The sequence below is a fragment of the Myxocyprinus asiaticus genome, chromosome 7 (genome assembly GCF_019703515.2).
Source record: "Myxocyprinus asiaticus isolate MX2 ecotype Aquarium Trade chromosome 7, UBuf_Myxa_2, whole genome shotgun sequence".
Classification (NCBI taxonomy): Eukaryota; Metazoa; Chordata; class Actinopteri; order Cypriniformes; family Catostomidae; genus Myxocyprinus; species Myxocyprinus asiaticus.
Window position 1 is genome coordinate 12161485 of NC_059350.1, and position 21756 is coordinate 12183240.

The 21756-nt window shown below is 42.9% G+C and overlaps 1 protein-coding gene across 3 annotated transcripts in view; it reads left to right on the plus strand.

Annotated features, from left to right (window-relative positions):
* LOC127444421 (catenin alpha-2-like) overlaps window positions 1-21756 on the plus strand; it is a 786240-nt gene that overhangs the window by 33587 nt on the left and 730897 nt on the right. The window lies entirely within an intron of this gene.

The window sequence follows — 21756 nt, forward strand, 5'->3', positions numbered from 1 at the left end:
CTTACATGTTATATATTACAGATGTGTGCATGTGTCTTTTTTTTTTTCAGTGTTGTGCTTGCATGTGTTTTTTTTTTTTCTCCCTCTTGTTCTTGCTCTGTGCCCTTACACTTTCCTCTCACAGGTACTTCATTGCCATCAGCTGTCACCAATTAGCAAGTGCCTAACTTTATTTTTTTGTGGAGTGTTGAAGCCAGGATAAAAGTGCCAAAGATTACATTGAGAGGGAGAGAGGCTTCCTCTATTAGGATGGGTCCCGTCTCCTGTCCCTAGACAGGGAGTGATGTAACACTTGTATGGTGCTTTTATGTGCTTTTGGAGCTTTACAGTCACCAACACAATCCTCTCATCTGTCATCTTGTGTTTCACAGATGAAGTCACTGTTTTGGAAGGACAAGTTTTTATTTTTTACATTTAAAAAATTTGAAACATGATTTGTTTTTCTTGTTTCAAAAGGGGGCATGACCAAAAAAAAAAAAAAAAAAAAAAAAAAATTTGAACCACTGCGATAAACAAATGTCTTTGATCATTGTGCAACATCATGCTGTCTATTCAGCATTTCACGCAGGAGCGCCATATTTAAGACGCCATGTCTTAAAGGTGCTGTAAGCTTTTTTTTCCTCCATGGAAAGGAATGCAAAAACATTTCCTACCCCCTGAAAGATATTAAATAAGTGTTGTGAGATCTCACCTGTCTCTGTGAAAGCACTAGACTCGCAAAAATTGTGTCCACGGGTCTCTGACATTTTCTGCCAATCATTTTGTGCATTCTTATAGTAGTTGCAGCAAATTATTGTGGCTTAAAGGAATAGGTCACCCAAAAATAAAAGTTCTCTCATTTACTAAACCTTATGCCATCCCGGATGTTTATGTCTTCCTTCAGCAGACCACAAATGAAGATTTTTAGAAGAATTTTGTAGCTCTTTTGATCCATTCAATACAAGTGAATGGGTGCCAAAATTTTGAAGTTAAAAAATCACAGGTCAGCATAAAAGTAATCCATATCACTCGAGTGGTTTAATCCATGTTTTCAGAAGCAATTTGTCTGGTGTGGGTGAGAAACAGATCAATATTTTAATCAGTTTTTTACTTTAAATTCTCACTGCTCAGTCAATCTTCACTTTAACTTTCACATTCCTCTTGTGTTTTTGGTGATTCACATTCTTCATGCGTATCGCCCCATATTGGGCAGGGAGAATTTCTAGCAAAAATTTACCTAAATATTGATTTGTTTCTCACCCACACCTATCATATCCATTCTGAAGATATGGATTTACTTTTATGCTGCCTTTACGTGCTTTTTGGAGCGTCAAAATTTTGGCACCTATTCGGACTCAGTAAAGCTCATTTGGTATCTTTGGAGTGCTGGGTTTTGGAAAGAGGGGGTGTGGCTAATTCAATGACTCACACCTCTTTCACACTGGACTCAGAATTGGAGCCTAAGTGGCGCATATATTTTCACCGCATGTTAACAGGTTAGAGCATTCACATAGGAAGCGTTAGCAGCACGTTGGAGCGGCACGTGAGCGGCATGGAGTCTATTTTTGCTGCAACGTTCACACTGAATTAAAGTGCCAGTGCACTGTTGATGGACATCATGAAGATAAGTTGACATGAAAAAACAGATAACAGAATAAGCATGTATTTGTAGTCTAGGGTGTTTTTGTATTGATTACAGCTCATTGGAAAACAAAATAAAATAAAATAAAAAATTAAATCACACAAAAACAAAACGTGTTTTCGTGCCCAGCCCACCGGGAAAGTCCCATTTCTCCGTATGGCCAGTCCACCCCTGGCTTACAGTACTTTTAAAATAACTTTTTTGCATCATCTCTGTGGATCACGTTGCGGCATACATTTGGGACTATCTGTTCGATCAACAGGAGACTTGGGAAGTACAGTGCTGTAAAAAAGTATTTGCCCCATCCTGATTTCTGCTGTTTTTGTGGATATCTCATATTAATTGTTTCAAAAAAAAAGTTTTTTTTTAAATGATAAAAAAAGTTATCCAATACCAACTGGGCCTGTGTGAAAAAGTATTTACCCCCTTAGTTACTAAATTCCCAAATATATGAAACCGCATTCATAGTGGGGTTCAGCTGGACTAAAAACACCCATGTCTGATTACTGCCAGCCCTGTTCAATCAAATCAACACCTAAATAGAACTTTTTCAGCAGCATGAAGTTGGCTAAAAGGTCTCACCCAGTAGCACACTATGCCAATGTCAAAACAATTCCAGAAATGATGAGGAAAAAGGTGATTGAAATACATCGGTCTGGGAAGGATTACAAAGCTATTTCAAAGGCTCTGGGACTCCAAAGAACCACAGTGAGAGTCATTATCTTCAAATGGAGAAAACTTGGAACAGTAGTGAACCTTCCCAGAAGTGGCCGACCTTCCATAATTCCTCCAAGAGTACAGTGACGATTCATCCAGGAAATCACAAAAAAAGCCAAGGACAACATCCAAGGAACTGCAGGCCTCTCTTGCATCAATAAAGGTCACTGTTCATGACTCCGCTATCAGAAAGACACTGGCCAAAAATGCCATCCATGAAAGAGTGGCGAGGCGAAAACCACTGCTAACCCAGAAGAACATTAAGGCTCATCTGAATTTGCCAAAACACACCTTGATGATCCTCAACCCTTTTGGGAGTATTTTCTGTGGACTGATGAGTCGAATGTGGAACTGTTTGGAAGACATGGGTTCCATTACAGCGGGCGTAAATCAAACACAGAATTCCACAAAAACAACATAAAGAATGGTGCTGATAGTGTGATGGTGTGGGGATGCTTTGCAGCTTCAGGGCCAGGGCGTATTGCAATAATTTTGGGAAAAATGAATTCTGCTTTCTACCAGAAAATCCTAAAGGAGAACATCCGGTCATCAGTCTGTGAGTTGAAGCTCAAGCGCAACTGGATTATGCAGCAAGACAATGATCCAAAGCATAGGAGTAAGTCCACCTCTGAATGGCTTTTGGAGTTTTGGGGTGGCCTAGTCAAAGTCCTGACTTGAACCCGATTGAGATGCTGTGGCAGGACCTTAAATGGGCAGTTCATGCTGGAAACCCTCCAATGTGACTGGACTAAAGCAGTTCTGCAAAGAAGATTGGGCCAAAATTCCACCACAGCATTGTGAAAGACTGATCTCCAGTTATCGGAAGCATTTGGTTGCAGTTGTTGCAAGGTGGCACAACCAGCTATTAAGTTTAGGGGGGCAGTTAGTTTTTCACATGGGTGATATAGGTGTTGGATAACCTTTTTGCTTCAATCAAAAAAAAAAAAACAAAAAAAAAAAAAATGTGATTGTGAATAAAAACTTTGATCGATTTTGGGCTATATTAGTGCAGTAGTGCAGTAATGTAGTAGTAGTCTGCAGTAGTGCAAACCAAGTGTAACACACACAGCCTAGCTGAGTTTGCTCACCCACTGCTTGGGAAGAGAGATGTGGAGGCTAATGGTCAGTGTGATCAGTAAAACAGTCTCGAATCACTGAGCAGAGACTTTGTAAAAAAGACTTTCATTATGAGATACAGTGTGTTTCTTTACTCAGTGATATTGGGAAAATATAGGCTCCAAACTGAACTGCTGGTCCTAACCCTGTTTTACATGACTGCATGTGTTTATCTTGGTATTAACCTCAATTTGAGCTTTGACTTAATCTGGGTAAACAGTGAGTGAAGGAGAGAGGGAAAGAGAGAGTGGGAGTATGAGGGAATTTGTGTATCGGTCATTCATACATACAGTGATTTTATTGTTGGAGGTCTCTGAATAGCTGAATTGCTGGTTGAAAATGCCATTCCTACTTAGGAATTTAGCGATTGTGATTCGGATTCCTCTTAACGATTCCAGTTCCGATTCCAGTTCCTCTTAACAATTCTTTCAGTGATTTGGGGATTAATTATTTGGAAAGAAGTAATGCAATTCTTATTGCATTTACTGCCCTCTGTAGCCTGATCCCAAATGATGAGATAATTTCTGATTTCTACAGAGCAGATATAACAAATCAGATATAAATGTAATAAAATTCTTGTAAAAGGCATGTTTGCATACTTTTTAGAGCCATAAATACAATCCAATAATTGATCCTGACTATATATTAAAGAAAAAAGAAAAAAATGTGTTAACTTATTTCATTCATTATTTTATAAAATTCCACTGATTACAACAAAACTAATGTGTACTGTATCTCTGGCAACACATTGTCATATGAACAAGCAGTCAGTAACTGCACTATGTGATTGAAGTCTCAGATGTCTGAAGTACAACATTAAATAAACACAGTAACAGTTCCAGAAACAGTTTAGACAGTGTTATGAAGCCTAATGTTGTACTTCATGCTGGTGAGACTTCAACAGTTCTTATTTTATTTCATAACTTGTATATCAGTATAAGATTCATTCAGTAACTGCTCTTATTAATCTATACTATGAGTTTTTTTGATTCACTAGAAAGTACTGGGTCATGAGAGTAATTTGTTCAGGTATCGATCCACACCAGAAGTCCCGGATGTTTCGCACTGTATATTCAAAAGAACCGAGAGTCATTTGTTCACGAATCGAACAAAACCTGGTGCGACTGTGTGTTTCGCATTGTAGATTCAAAAGAGCTGGCTAATAAAAATCATTCATTCGGGAATCAAGACACTGGGCACGCTGCGTTTTTTTACGCTGTAGATTCAGTAGCACTGCTGCAAAATGTGCTGTAGGAAACTGTCAGAGTATTTTACAACAGTCTTATAGAACAAATATTACTATAACTAAATGTTTTGCAAGCTGAGTTTTATGTGCCGCGTTCTATGTTTCACTGCAGCTTCCTGGTGAAATGAACACTAGAGGCACTACAACAGCTGTGCGTTTAGTTCACTTTCACACAAATCACGACTACAATAGCTGATTATGACTTTATAAACACTTATTTTTCGCTCTGTTACTCGCACACTGCCATGTTATGATATCGAAACACTTTACTCTAACGCATCATTTGAAAAACTATACATTTTAACGCTTCTATACCTACATTTACACACTTATAAAAGTGTAATTAACTTCCGTGGTAGCTCACATGAAAGAGTGTTGGACTTTGGACTCAGAGGACCAAGGTTTGAACCCAGCCAAGAACAAAGCTGACATGTGAGATGAAAGTGTCATAGAAGCAACACAAAATGATGTGGTTGCTTCGGAAAACATGCTTTTTATGTCGCATTTGCGACAAGAACACTTTTGGTTAGGTTTAGGTGTTGGTTTAGGGAAAGGAGGTCTGTTTTGTTCACCTCTCATTTATCTTTTAGGACACTGTTGGTTAGGTTTAGGCTAAAGTTTTAGGTAAGGGATTTTACTTATTAAAACCTCTATCTAAAATTCAACTTAAAAACCTTGTCTGATTACAACATCATTAAACTCGCTTTTGGTGCCCCACTGCTGGACATTTTACTGGAAACTGCAGCCAAACGTGTAATGCAGCACATCATTTTGGTTTGCAAAAATGTTGCCATGGTCGTGTAAACTTCATGAGATCAGGCTAGTATGTTACTACAGTGTTTGGCCCGCATCGATTAAATATTGCACATATGAGAACTGTTCTGAAGGGTTCTGGACAAGAACTGGTTCTCGTTCCCAATCCTATTTCTACTACTAACATTACTGAAGGGCAGCACAAAAGGCCATAGCTTTTGAAAATCCAATTGCACATGGGATGTATTGCTGGTAAAATAAGATAAAATTCTATGCCATTTTACAAGGAATCAGTTTTCCTGACACTAAAAATGAACATTTTAGAGAGGAAAGCATTTGTATAAATTGCAGCAGTGCACACTGGTTGGGTAGACGTAGCAGCCTGCTGGCACTTTGATTATTTTATTTATTTGTTTGTTTTTGTCTCCCAATTTCCACAGCTCTTTTATTGGCTGTTGCTCATTGTTACTCTCTTGCTTGTCAGAGACAATGCGCACACATGACATTGGCTAGATTTTGAGCAAGTTTGAAATTTGTTGAAGCATCTGTGACTATTTGGAGTATGTCTCTCAAGTGTGCACACTAAAAGAGCATCATTGATGGTAGGTCTGCAACTGATGATTACGGGGTGATTGTGGCTCAGGTGGTAGAGCAGGTTGGCCACTAATCACAGGGTTGGTGGTTCAATTTCCAGCCCACATGACTCCACATGCCAAAGTGTCTTTGGGCAAGACACTGAACCCCAAGTTGTTCCCAATGGCAGGCTAGTTCCTCGCATGGCAGCTCTGCTGTCATTGGTGTGAATGAGTCACAGTGTGGCTTTGAAAACGGAAAAAAGGTTAAAAAGAACTATGTAAGTGCAGAACATTTACCATTATTTTGATAATCGATTAATCTAACGACTATTAGAATGATTATTCGACTATTTGGTGATTATTGCAACGATTAATCATTAGCTCTTAACCGATTATTCAGCTTGTGCCCCAACTTAAAAGGTTGTATTAAACATGCTTACTAACAATAAAGGGGACAAAATCATCTTTTAAAAATACCTATACATGAATTCACTGAATTAAAAAAAAATAAGATAAAAAAAAATTAAAAAAAAAAAACTTTAGAAATGTTTGTTTAATTCAGTAAATAAATTCATTGCAAAAAAATCCAATTGTTGTCAAGTGTTTTTGTCTTGTTTTATATTTAAAATTGTCTAAAGATCCTTAAAACAAGATACATTTACTTGAGAAGCAACATATAAGATATTTAGACTTGCTTTAAGAGAATGTTAAATATAATTGTATTTTGTATATAAGTGTATTTTTACTTGGTTATACTTCTGCGAGTGCAGTAAAGACAAAATATACTTATATTCAAGATCTATTCTCTAAAAGCAAGTCTAAATATGTTATATGCTGCTTCTCAGATAACAATTTTTTTTTAAAGGAGTTTTAAATATTTATATTGGAAAACAAGCCAAAACAAAAACAAATCAAAAACTTATTTTGTTGCAGTGTATAATGGGGCGAAGACTACCCTCTCTCACTTTTCTGTTCACTTCAATCCATCTTTAACTCACAAAAAACAAACTCTCTCTTATTAATAAAGCTGCGTATTGCCAATTTTCTTCATGATAAGAAATGCACATTGACACATATACTGTATTATGATACAATAAGTCGTGAGCCATTATGTTATAATCTAGCTGCAGCAAGCACGCGTGAGGGACGAGCGTCCCCGCAACAGAGTGTGCCTCAGCCGGGTGTAGTTTCAATCTCTTCCCTTTAGATCAGGACACTTCACGCAACTCATAGAAGCGACACTGACCGCACAGAGATACGCCAGTTTTGGAGTTTGTAGTTCCCTATCTGTCACTCACTCGATGTTGTGTCCATGTAGTGACACTAGGGGTCACTCTTGGGAGCCCCAAACACCTCTGCTTTTTTGGGCCAATGGCCAATGAGAATTGGCGAGTGGAATTTGCATGCCACTCCCCCGGACATATGGGTATAAAAGGAGCTGGTTTGCAACCACTCATTCAGATTTTCTCTTCGGAGCCGAGCGGTTCTATTCATTGAGCTGAATTAATCCGCCGAGTTCATTCACCTCTCTCTGCTGGATCTTACGGCGCATTTCAGCAGCTTCTCCCCCTCTGCATCTGAGGTTTGCAGAGAACGCCCCTGGGTGCTTCGGCGGAACATTTAAAAGAGTATATTCTAAAAGAGTATATTTTATTTCTGAAAGAGCGGCAAACACGGAACGTCTTTTTAAAGACACGTTTTTTTAAAGATGCCTTTCTGTTTGTGTGTTATTCCTGGTTGAGGTCGTTATCTCTCCGCTTCCGACGGCCACAATCGCTGTCTTACGTGTCTGGGAACTGCCCATGCGTAGACATCGTTCGTGGATGAGTCATGTCCTCATTGCAAGAACATGACCATGGCAACGTTGCGGTCGCGGCTTGCTTTCATAAGAAAGCAAGCCACCCCAGTGGCTCCCTGCACCGGTCCTTCTACCTATGGGTTTGAGGCCGCATCGGTTAGCACTGGGGGCAATTTGGGGACATCAATGGGACCATCTCTGCCGGGTATCCCCCCACGGACCTCCCATTCCCCAGCACGCTCGCTTGCCCCAATCGGGCTCTCGCACAAGGCCGGCGGCTCGTCTTAGAACGTCTAGAGCTCCGGAAGACGAGTTATCGAGCGTAGCATCGGAGAGTGGGCTCGTCCAGTCTGACGCAGAGGCTTCGGCTTGGCTTCCTCCTTCGGGAACGGTCACCCAGCCTCACGCTGATGTGGAAATGATGGACGTGCTTTCCCGGGCGGCCGCAGGCGTCGGGCTAGAGTGGAACTCTCCTCTCTCCCCTGAACCCTCGAAGCTCGACAATCAGTTCCTGGGCCCCCGTTCCTTTCTTCCTGGAAGTGCATGAGGAGCTGACAAGATCGTGGGAGGCACCTTTTACTGCCCGGTCCCGATCTTTCAGCTCCCCCGCTCTCGCTACCCTCGATGGTGGAGCGGCCAGGGAGTATTTGGTGATTCCCTAGGTGGAAAAGGCTCTCGCGGTGCACTTGTGTCCGCAGAGCATCGCCACCTGGCGTGGGCGCCCGAAGCCCCCGTCCAAGGCCTGTAGGTTCACATCATCTCTGACGGCTAAGGCCTACGGTGCCGCTGGACAAGCTGCCTCCGCCCTGCACGCCATGGCTCTCCTGCAAGTACACCAAGCCAAGGCGCTAAAAGAACTGCACGAGGGTAGTTCTGACCCGGGATTGATGCAGGAACTGCGCTCGGTGACCGATCTCGCTCTCCGGCCAATGAAGGTCACAGCGCGGTCTGTCGGGCAGGAGATGTCCACTCTCATGGTCCAGGAGCGCCAGCTCTGGCTCAATTTGGTAGAGATGCGAGAGGCCGACAAGGCACGGTTCCTCGATGCCCCCATCTCCCAGGTTGGCCTGTTTGTCGACACCGTCGAGGACTTTGCCCAGCAGTTCTCGACGGCAAAGAAGCAGATGGAGCCTATAAAGCACATCCTGCCCCGGCGCGGCTCAAGATCCCACACCCCGTCTGGGTGTCTCCCTGCAGCAACATCTCCGGCTCTGCCACAGCCTGCCCCCATGGCCCAGCCCTGGCGTGCAGCCCATCGCAGGAAGCAGACTCCTCCCGTCTCACAGCCGGCCACCAAGAACCCGAGGAAGGCTTCGAAACGCCCCTGAGATGGGCGACCCAGGGGCAAGGAGACCCATCCCTCTGGAGCTGGTGCACAGACTACTCCATCCCCTGGTGGAGTGCCGGGAGGAGAATCTTTTGTTTCTTTTTTTGCTGCATGCCCCAGAGGCTGTGGTACCCAAAGGTTCAGCAAAAGAGCAGTTTCCTTGTTTCCTGGGTCACATGTCTGATGTGCACGGCCGTCATCACGACCGCCGTCCACCATTCCTTTACGGCAGGGTTGGCGCTCCAGCGGCGGACCCCCCGCCCCTGGGCGCCCAGCTGTGGCACAAATACCCCCACATGGGATTAGTGCCGATGGACCTCGGGGACGAGACTCCTCCTCCCCTCTCTCGGCCAATCTCATGGTGGGCAGCAGGAGCAGGTAAGTGCTTCAATGTCCCTCAACTCAGCATGGCCACAGGGCTCGAGTCCCCTCGACGTGGCACCATGAGCTCTGCCCCGCCACGAGGCCCCACCCGCCAGTACGTCCAACATGATTATCCCCTTGGTCCCCCTCGCCCGGAGTTTGGACGCGTGGCTCGCACTTCCAACCTGTCACGATGGCTGACACGGACCATCCGACTCGGCTACATGGTTCAGTTTGCCAGGCACCCGCCCAGGTTCAGCGGCGTTCGCTTCACCTCAGTGAAGGGCGAAAACGTCGCTACCTTGCATGCGGAGATCGCGACCCTTCTGAGCAAGGGCGCGATAGAGCCTGTCCCTCCAGCTGAGATGAGGAAAGGGTTCTACAGCCTTACTTCTTCGTACCAAAGAAAGGCGGTGGGTTGCGACCAATCCTGGACCTGCGAGTACTGAACCGGGCCTTGCACAGACTCCCATTCAAGATGCTGACACAAAAATGTATTCTAGCGAGCATCCGACATCTAGATTGGTTCATGGCGGTAGACCTGAAGGACGCGTAGTTCCACGTCTCGGTCCTACCTCGACACAGACCCTTCCTACGGTTTGCCTTTGAGGGCCAGGCATACAAGGTCCTCCCCTTCGACCTATCCTTGTCCCCTCGTGTCTTCACGAAGGTCGCGGAGGCAGCCCTTGCCACTATCTCGAGGACTGGCTGATCTTAGCTCACTCTCGAGAGTTGCTATGCGCACACAGCGACCTTGTGCTCTGGCACCTCAGCTGACTGGGGCTTCGGGTCAACTGGGAAAAGAGCAAGCTCTCCCTGGTTCAGAGCATCTCTTTTCTCGGTCTGGAGTTGGACTCAGTCTCAATGACAGCACTCCTCATGAACGAGCGCGCACAGTCGGTGCTGAACTGTCTGAAGGTGTTCAGACGGAGAACAGCGGTTCCACTGAAACACTTTCAGAGGCTCCTGGGGCATATGGCATCCTCAGCGGTGGCCACACAACTCGGGTTGATGCATATGAGACCACTTCAGCACTGGATTCGTACATGAGTCCCAAGATGGGCATGGTGCCGCGGGACACATCACGTGACCATCACGCCGGTCTGTCACCACCTCTTCAGCCCTTGGACCGACCTGGCATTTCTATGGGCAGGCGTTCCCCTAGAGCAGGTCTTCAGGCGTGTTGTGGTTACAACGGATGCCTCCAAAATGGGCTGTGGCACCGTATGCAATGGGCACACAGCCGCCGGCTCTTGGACTGGCCCGCGGCTGCGTTGGTACATCAACTGCCTAGAGTTGTTGGCAGTACTGCTCGCCTTGCGGAGGTTTCGGTCGTTGATCCAGGGCAAGCATGTGTTGGTCGGACAACACAGCGACGGTAGCTTACATAAACCACCAAGGCAGTCTCTGCTCCCATTGCATGTCACAACTCGCCCACTGTCTCCTCCTCTGGAGTCAGCAGCGCCTCAAGTCGCTACGAGCCACTCACATCCCAGGCGACCTCAACACTGCAGCGGATGCGCTGTCATGTCAGATTACCCTCAGGGGAGAGTGGAGACTCCACCCTCAGGTGGTCTAGCTGATTTGGAGTCAATTCGGTCGAGCACAAGTAGACCTGTTTGCTTCCTGGGAATCCTCCCACTGCCCGCTTTGGTACGCCCTGACTGAGGCACCTCTCGGTATAGACACATTGGCACACAGCTGGCCCCCTGAACTATGCAAGTATGCATTTCCCCCTGTGAGCCTACTTGCACAGACCCTGTGCAAGGTCAGGGAGGACGGAGAGTAAGTCACCCTAGTAGCACCCTACTGGCCCACCCAGACATGGTTCTCGGATCTCACGCTCCTCGTGACAGCCCCCCCCCCCGGTGAATTCTCATGAGGAAGGACCTTCTTTCTCAGGGATGGGGCACCATCTGGCACCCACACTCAGACCTCTGGAATTTCCACGTCTGGCCCTTGGACGGGACGTGGAGGACTTGAGTGGCCTACCGCCCGTGGTGGTAGACACGATCACTCAGGCTAGGGCTCCCACTATGAGGCGCCTGTATGCTTTAAAGTGGCATCTCTTCGCTAAGTGGTGTTCTTCCCAACGGGAAGACCCTCAGAGATGCGCAGTTGGATCTGTGCTTTCCTTCCTGCAGGAGAGGTTGGAGGGGTGGCTGTCCCCCTCCACCTTGAAGGTGTATGTAGCTGCTATTTTGGCTCATCACAATGCAGTAGATGTTAAGTACTTGGGGAAGCACGACTTGATCATCAGGTTCCTGAGAGGCGCTAGGAGGTTGAACCCCTCTAGACCGCACCTCGTTCCCCCTTGTGACCTCTCTGTAGTCCTTCAGGGTCTACGTGCAGCTCCCTTTGAGCCCTTGGAGTCAGCTGAGCTTAAGGCACTCTCTTTGAAGACTGCCCTCCTGACTGCGCTCACTTCCATTAAGAGGGTAGGGGACCTGTAAGCGTTCTCTGTCAGCGAATAGTTCCTGGTGTTCGGTCCGGGTTACTCTCACGTGATCCTGAGACCCCGACCGGGCTATGTGCCCAAGGTTCCCACGACCCCTTTTAGGGATCAGTTGGTGAACCTGCAAGTGCTGCCCCAGGAGGAGGCAGACCCAGCCTTGGCATTGCTGTGTCCGGTGCGAGCTTTACGCATCTATTTGGATCACACACAGAGCTTTAGAAGCTCTGAGCAGCTCTTTGTCTGCTTTTGTGGACAGCAGAAAGGAAGCGCTGTCTCCAAACAGAGGATCGCCCACTGGGACATTGACGCCATCGCTATGGCATATCAGGCTCAGGATATGCCATCCCCTGCGGGGTTACGAGCCCACTCTACCAAGAGTGTGGTGGCCTCCTGGGCCCTGGCCAGTGATGCCTCTTTGGCAGACATCTGCAGAGCAGCAGGCTGGGCAACACCCAACACCTTTGTGAGTTTCTACAATCTCCGGGTTGAGTCGGTTTCGTCCCATGTAGTGGCAGGCACAAGCAGGTAAGTTCCGGGACAGCTGGCCGGGTGTACGGCTTGCGCATAGCGCCTTTCCCCTCCCTTGAGGGGAAGATGTGTGCTCTTGACTCCCAGTAGTGTTCACAGACTGTGATCCTTGGATGACTTCCTCCTTAGCCCTGTGGCAGTCGAGTTTGCGGAGAAACTCGCTGCTGGCTCAGTAAGTGCACTTGTAAGGCCTTGTACTGAGGTAGGTGCTCTGCATGCGGTGGTTCCCCATAGGTAACTCCATGTGTTATATCTTCCATAAAATCGTTTCCCTCTTGGTAAAATACGTCTTCCTTGAGCAGAGGGCCCTCTGCTCCGGTCGCCATGCTTGTAGAAACTCCTCCCCCCCTTGGGTAGGACCTACCATGCGACTCTCCACATGACATACTTCTGACAAGATTCGGTAAGACCATGTGATGTATTCCACTCAAAATACACCCCCCCCCACCTTTTGGGTGGGATGTGGTCTCTGCAGTGTCTTCCCCTTGGGAGGGACACCCCCCGATGCAGACTCTTATGGCTCCCAGTCAGTTAACAAATTCCACTCTTTTTGGGGAGAAAAGAGAGGGAAAAGAGGCCTCGGCTGGGCTAGCCTGTCCCTATAGTTGGGCAGTCGACTTGTTCCTGATGGACCATTTGATGCTCATAAGAGCGTTGGGGGAGGTTACGTGACGGCCTGGTGCTCTGGCTACGAGGCACACAGCAGTCTGCCCTTCACACACCACCAGTTCACGCAACACAGTTCAGCTAGTTGTGGCATTTTGTATAGAGACCCCTAGTGTCACTACATTGACACAACGTTGAGTGAGTGACAGATAGGGAACGTCCTGGTTACTTTTGTAACCTTCGTTCCCTGATGGAGGGCACGAGACATTGTGTCCCTCTTGCCACAATGCTGAACTACCCGCTGAAATGGCCGGGACCTGGTCTCGGCTCCTCAGCACAAAACCTGAATGAGTGGTTGCATATCAGCTCCTTTTATACCCATATGTCCACCCAAAATTCTCATTGGCCTTTTTTCAAAAAGCAGAGGTGTTTGGGGCTCCCAAGAGTGACCCCTAGTGTCACTACATCGACACAACGTCTCGTTCCCTCCATCAGGGAACGGAGGTTACGAAAGTAACCAGGACGTATTTATATGACCTGCTTCCGTATTATTTTAACTTTAATAAAGCTATAATGCATTAAATATAACTGCATTAAAGATGTAATGCCGGGGTGTTTTCTTTAAAGACGCTCGACATGCAAGTTTTGCTCCAATTCCACTTATTCAACAACACGAGTGCTTCTGTATTTACTTATTTTGTATTTTTGCAATATAATTCCCTCATACTTTGCGATCTACATCACCAGGATCACGTTACGTTAAATGAGATCAAATGACGATTCGACAACGCAAATTTTTGTCGATAATTTTTTATTGTCGACGTTGTCGCTAACGTCGACTAATCGTTGCAGCCCTAGTTGACGGACATGTGCTGCGAGTTGGCTAATATCTGGGGCTTTTTGTTGCAGACTAGTCTTGTAGTGTTTGCTGAAATGTACTCAAATTCCCACAAAATGAATACTGTATAACACTATTTTTTAAAAGGTTAGATCTAGGGATGCTCTGATCAAGATTTTTACAGCCAACAGGATCACAGATATTCTTGTACCCTGATCGGCCAATAACGATACTGATCATTACACATTTTAGCAGGATCTCAGTCATAACTGGCTATATGTAAGCTTTCTGCACACTGTCACTATTAATTGGATTTTCCTCTTCCCACTAATATCACTTTGCCTAGTTTTTGCTGACAAAACAGTTAAAAAAGTTTAAAAGGCTTATTAAAAAAGCTTTTTTTAAAAAGACTTTAAATCAAGTTTAGGCTATCAAAATATTCTCTATATTAAGATATATTCTCTATATTTAAAAAAAAAAAAAATAAAATAATAATAAAAAAAATAATGAAGCTTAATGTCAAACTTAAGACAAACTGATAACCCAAATGTAGGTGCAATTAAACTTAATGTGAATTTTTTGGTTATTGATTCATTGTCATTATTTCATAAAATTATTATTTTTCATTATTTTATTTATATTAAATTTTTGCATTATATGTAATATGATATCTTAATATTGATAACAAATTATTATATTTATAATTCCCTTCCCTGCCTTTTCATTTAGGTAGATGACTGTATTAATAGTTAATTTTTCACTTGTTGCTGCTAGAACTTTAATAAGGGGAACACATGCTCTCTCATGAGGACAAGAGATGTGAGGAAAGCAGAGAAAGAGTTGGACTCTACTATTGTTAATGTCATTTAATTGGGAGATATTTAATAAAGATGTTTGAATTACACTACATCTTGTAACTCACATTATTACTAAGATCCCTATGCCTGGTGGAGACTGAGAAGCTGCCACCATGAACAATAACAAGGATCGTTTCACAGCTCGTGCTGTTTTCCCTTTGCATTGTCGCGTGTGAAATGCCACATTAACAGTACAGCACACAAGCTTTTCATATTCGCATCAAGCTCTCCCACTGCATCGTTCTCAACTGTTGAATCAAGTTTGTTGTCTTACAACACTATGCCAGTATTCCCCACACTCCGTGATGCCATGTTGCTGAACTCTTAAAGGAGCCACGCATCTCTTGTGTCATGAGCGATGGCGATTGGACAAATTACTGATCACTGATCAAGCCATAGAATGTGAATATCGGCCAATACCAATTGCTGGCCGATCGATCGGAGCATTCCTAGTTAGATCACCAGAAAGTGAACATTCTATCATCATTTACTCAAACACAAAAGGAGATATTAGACATAATGTAATGGACCTAACATTCTTTGGAAGATCTCCTTTTTTGTTGTGTTAGGTTTTGTGTAATGAAAGCATTTTTATTTTGGGGTGAACTATCCCTTTAAAGACTAAATGAGACAAAAAAAAAAAAAAAACAAAACACAAAAAAAAATGGGAAAGCTACAAATCCCATACTAACATTTCAAAATGCAGAATCAGCATGAGAGACAGAAAGTCTGCTTTGTATCCGTGGGACTCCATTCTAGCAAATCTTTTCCTGGATATTACAAGACAAATGACATTTCAAACAATGACCTCATGGTGATATAGTTTGAAGCTGTTGCCATTCCAGTTGGAATTTCACGAGGGTTTGCTAGAATGTGGGCTGATAAAGAGTGTTCATTTGTTTTAGTGACAGTCGAGTTTGTGTCGTGCCTGGTCTATCTCTCCGGCGACACACACACAAACACAGGTTAGAAATCTCAGAGAGATCCTCTTAGAGAGATTAACTGAAGTTTCCACAATTATCAGTGTAATTTATTTTCCAGGAGTGATCAGCTTACCTTTAAATGTGCACACACATTGTTGGGCAGCAGAATTATTATTTTTTTCACACCTGTGTCGGTAATTACTTTATTGCATGCATACCTCTTGTTTCTCTGTGGTCAGGACTATTTTAAATTAGCTGCTCTCAGCAAAAAACAAGGCACCCGCACTATTAGCTGAGAGATCTGCCGAAATGAGATTTATATTCACCTGGGTCATAATTTGTAAAAGGGAGAGTAATGGTAGAGAGAAATGCAGTGGTGTTTGAAATAGGGATGGGTGATAAATCAAATATAGACCATATATTTGTGATGATTTGGCTGGCGATAGAAAATTAAACAATACCGTAAATATCACAATGATTTTAATGTCCTTTTTATTTGCCCATTAAGTTTCCTAAAGAGTGTGTCATTAGAGCTATTCACGACAAGTATGTGACCGTTGAGACAGAGATGTTCTATTAGCATTTCCGATTTAAACTTCAGAGAATCAGAATCAGAATCAGCTTTATTGCCAAGTATGCTTACAGGTACTATTTTTGTCTTGGTGACAGGAGCTTCCAGTGCACAAACAATACAGCAACAAGACAGAGATAATAATAAACAAATAGAATAAAATAAAAGCGAATAGAAAATAAAGTATATATAAAAATACACAATAGGACAATATATATATATATATATATATATATATATATATATATATATGTATATACACACACACACACACACACATATGCACAAAATACAGATACAGTCTGTTATATACAGAAGCAAGGGAATGTAATGGCAGAAGAAGTATGGTATGTTGGATAAATATAAATATAAGCTGTGTATTGCAAATTAATTATTGCTCAATGGGGCAAATTTAACTGTTCATGAGATGGATAGCCTGAGGGAAAAAACTGTTCCTGTGGCTGACGGTTCTGGTGCTCAGTGCTCTGTAGAGCCAGCCAGAAGGCAGCAGTTCAAAAAGGTAGTGGGCAGGGTGAGTGGGGTCCAGAGTGATTTTTCCAGCCTTTTTCCTCACTCTGGAAGTGTAAAGTTCTTGAAGGGAGGGCAGGGGGCAACCAATAATCCTCTCAGCAGTCTGATATCTGATTTAGTAACTGCACCAAACCAGACAGTTACTGAAGTGCAGAGGACAGACTCAATAACTGCTGAGTAGAACTGTATCAGCAGCGCCTGTGGCAGGTTGAACTTCCTCAACTGGCTAAGGAAGTACAACCTCTGCTGGGCCTTTTTCACAGTGGAGTCAGTGTGGGTCTCTCACTTCAGGTCCTGTGAGATGGTAGTGCCCAGGAACCTGAATGACTCCACTACTACCACAGTGCTGTTTAGAATGGTGAGGGGGGTCAGTGTTGGGGTGTTAATCCTAAAGTCCACAATCATCTCCACTGTTTTGAGCATGTTCAGCTCCAGATTGTTTTGACTACACCAGTGTGCCAGCCGTTCAACCTCCTTCTATATACAGACTCATAGCGAAGATGGGGGCCAGCTGGTTAGCACATGATTTTAGACAAGCAGTTGAAACACCGTCTGGGCCCTGTGTTTTCCTTGTCTTTTGTTTGTGGAAGACACGGCACACCTCTTCTTCACAGATCTTGGTTGAGTAGCAGGAGGGGGAGGAGGGGGGTTGCAGGAGGTGTTGATGTTTGTGTGAAATGAAGGTCAGAGCGGGAGTGGGGTCTGAGATTGGGCCTTTCAAATCTACAGTTGAACACATTCAAGCCGTCAGCCAGTTGTTGGTTCCTTACAGTGTTGGGGGAAGGTCTCTTGAAGTTAGTAATGTCTTTCAGGCCACTCCACACTGATGCAGGGTCATTAGCCGAAAACTTGTTTTTCAGCTTATCAGAATAGCTTCTTTTAGCCACTCTATTTTCCTTATTCAGCTGTAAGCATCCTCTTTGGCCTGATGAAGCTGCCTGAGTTCTGCTGTAAACCACGGTTTGTCATTGTTATATGTTAAATAAGTCCTAGTATGAATGCACATATCCTCACAGAAACTGATGTATGATGTAACAGTATCTGTGAGCTCATCCAGATTGGTGTCTGCAGCCTCAAAATCACTCCAATCAGTGCAGTCAAAGCAGACTTGTAGTTCCAGCTCTGCTTCATTGGTCCATCTCTTTACAGTCTTTACTAGCTGATTTTAGTTTCTGCCTGTAGGTTGGAAGAAGATGAACCAGACAGAGATCAGAGAGTCCCAAAGTTGCTCTAGGGATAGAGCGATATGCATCCTTTATTGTTGTGTAGCAATGAGTACAGTATATTTCTGTCTCTGGTTGGCCATGTAATGTGCTGTTTGTATTTGGGCAGTTCACGTGTGAGGTTTGCTTTGTTAAAATTATTGTTGTTCCGTGTCTGTGATTTGATCAGCCAGCTGTTGCAGCGCTGCGTTCACGCACGCATGTGGCAGGATATAAACACTCACCAGTTGCTACAGTGTTAAAGTTGGTAAGTTATATACATTTTTCCCAGGGCTGTTTTTGTATAACGACTTCTAAGGATCAATATTTGCATATACCCTCAGTATACCCACTTGATTTGCTGCTTCAGAAGTCCATAATCTGCTGTCATTATTTTCCCTTTAATTGTATTTGATGCTGTTTTGTGAAACTGGAGATTCTTTGTTGTATCTGGTGCATTATCACTTGAATTCTATCATTACCCACTCCTGAATACCGTTATCACCGCCATCATTGACTGAGGGAATTTATGACAGTGAGTGGAGAGAGAGAGTCACCCTCACGCTGAAGCAGTATCAGGTCAAATTAATTAGCGAAATATGCCAAACGTCCTGTAAAATAAGGAATCATCCCGTAATTAAGGGAAAACAATTGCGTTATGTATGAAATCCACATGCAATGCCATTTGTCCCATATTTTAGCGTCACACACCCAAACTGCTGAGAATGTTTCACAAATTGAGAGAAATGGACCTGAAACACACACCTTTCGCATGAGTTGTGTGAGATATCGGATGTTGCTTTACACGGATGCTACATTTGAGAGAAACGGCTCAAGATCAGTGACAATAAGTGGATGTCTTCTGTCGGGTTTTCTGTCAGAAGCACGATCATTTTTTTCAAAATCATATAGCATTCGAGTGCATGTTTATTGTTTCCCACCACTGGGATTTTAAAACACCAGTAAATGCACCTATTTATGACATGCCATTACATTTTATTGCATATGTCAGAGCTCGTGTTGGAAGAGAGAGAGAGGTAAGAAAAACTGCATTACTGCATTAATTCTAAATAAAAGTACAGAAGTAAAGGTTTAGTTAAAACACTTAACATGATTGTCTTACATTTCTCTAATGATAAACACTATATACTGCCAAAACAACAACACTAATCCAATGAGAAATACACTATTTTCATGTTAAGCCTTTTCTCTCCCTTTCTCTCTTCTTCCTGGTCATTGTATTAAAGCATTTTTCATTTTAAGTTTAGTAGGGGATGTTCGCGTCTCGCACAGGAACACATGTAAATATGTGTTATTCCGACAATTCTGTGTTATTTAAGTCCCCATTATAAGTATGAGTGATATTTATATTGTTTAATTTCACCTGATTACAATTTTGATAGGCTTGTTAAAAAGAATAAAGACTTTTTATAATGTCACACACTTCTGTGGACTTAAGTTACAATTTAAATAATTGAAATCCTTTTCTATTTCACTGTGTCATTTTCTCATGTCCCAAAAACTGCAAGTCATACATCTTTGACAAAAATAAATGCTAAATCATTGGATTTATATTTACCCCCAACATACAGTTAAGAGTTTAGTGTTACATTCTCTCACTAACATGTATTCATTTGTGGTAAATGTGTAATTTTAACAGTGATAGTGGAGGTTTTTTATGTGTCCCTTGATTTATTGCGCACGCTGTTATGTCATGATACTAAGATCTTTCATTGAAGATATACTGTATGTTAGGAAATTACATCACACACACTCGAGGTGTACATCACCCATTCTGCAAAATTGCTTTGAGTTATTTAAAGTTTATAACTCTATTGTTTTATTTAAGTTTTCCTTTTATGGGAAGATATGTGGGAAATTAATATAATTTAAAATTTCAAAATACAATATTTATGTTAACAGAAATAAAATCATAAATATTAGTTTCCTAGATTTCAATCACAGACCATGTAGTGACTTATTTATCCACTGAATGTCCACCCTGTTATTGTCCACCCTGATGCTGCCCATTTAACTGGATGGACATCTGAATTTCTTTAGTAATTTAGCTTGACCAGTATCTTTAATACGTCCCTGTAATGATGAAACATGAAGAAACTTGTAAAAGATAAAATAATGAGTTGCAACAGAGTTGCAGTTCCTCCACTCTCTATATGCAGATTACGCAGTCTACAGTAAGAGTAAAGTACAATCTATAGTAGCAGAAACTACTATTGGTGGTTTACTATTGCCCAGTCCCAGACAGACGAACAGAACTGGGCAACAGTAAACCGGACTTGGTCTTGGACTCGGTCTCGAGACCATATTTGTATGGTCTTGTCATTGACTCAGGACCATCGGCCTTGACTCGGACTCAAACAAGTGTGGACTCGGATTTACCCTGAGACCAGTCAAGTCCTTTCTCACTTCTCACTTCTCTGACTGACAATATCAGAGATTATGATGTGTGTACCATATTTGTGATGGCTGTGTAGAATCAAAACTAGTAATGTCTGATTCACAAATGAATTATTCTTTTAAGTCAGTTCTTTTCAGTAAAATGGCCAAACTGGTAGGCAAAAAGGTCTGTATTGATTCGCTTATCAGTCCAATTCGTTCGGACTGCTGACTCACTGAATCATTTGCAGCAGTTTCTCACTCAGTAAAATAGTATTGGGATATTTAAAACATGGAGATTGAACTGATCGCTGGATGAAATGGATATTTACCTACATTCATTTGATACAAAAGACTGTTTTTTGAGAGGTAACTTTGAGAAACTTCAACTGGTGCTGTGTCATGTGAATAAGGGGCTGTTCACAACAAACTGTTTTTGCGTCCATGTATGCTGTTCTTTCAGTTTTTTTTTTTTCTATGTAAACATGCTCTAGTCTTTTTTTTTCTTTTTTTTTTTTTTTGTGCATGAATGTGTTCAGTCTGAATGGTCTCTAAGTCTTTTACAAATGCTTTATCCATTAGTTACATAATAAATAAATAAATAAATAAATAATAATAATAACAAAAGGTTTCTGAGCATACCCCGAGATAAAATTCTTCAGGCGGAGGTAAGCAGAAATACTTACTTTACTTATTAATTAATGGAATGAAATAGTGCAATTGAGTAAATTGTAAACAATTTGAAAATAAAGATTTAGATTAATTTTCTGTGTAAACAGTATGTCATAGGTAATACATATTTGTTTGGTTTTTAATAGGGATTTGCAAGGGTGGTCGACTAGTCGACTATTAACATTAACATTTTTAGTGGTGTTGGTTTTAATAGGAGACACATTTCTCAAATTAATTGAGAGATGCCACTTCATAGAAGGCGTATATATATTAGGGCTGGGTGATAGGACGATGTAATCGGATATCGAAGATATCTTACAAAGATCCCGATGCCAATTCCGAACAGACATGATCGACAATATAGGGAAATGGCAAAACCATGGATCTGGGAAGTCGCCAAATACATTAAACAGTGACCAAGGTGTGAAACTAGCACCAGCCACCCGCCAAATGCGACGAGACTGAATCCAGTTCGCAAGCTCCTCGTCCAAATGTATTTAATGCTTGGGAAATTTTGCTCATCTACCCACAACAGGCGGGCGACCTGCTGCAAGACGTCTCGGAGTGACACATGACAAGAAATGCTGTTAGTCACAATGACATGAGCTTGAAGAAACACACTTTATTATATTTTCAAGAACAGACACAAGAAAAGCTGTC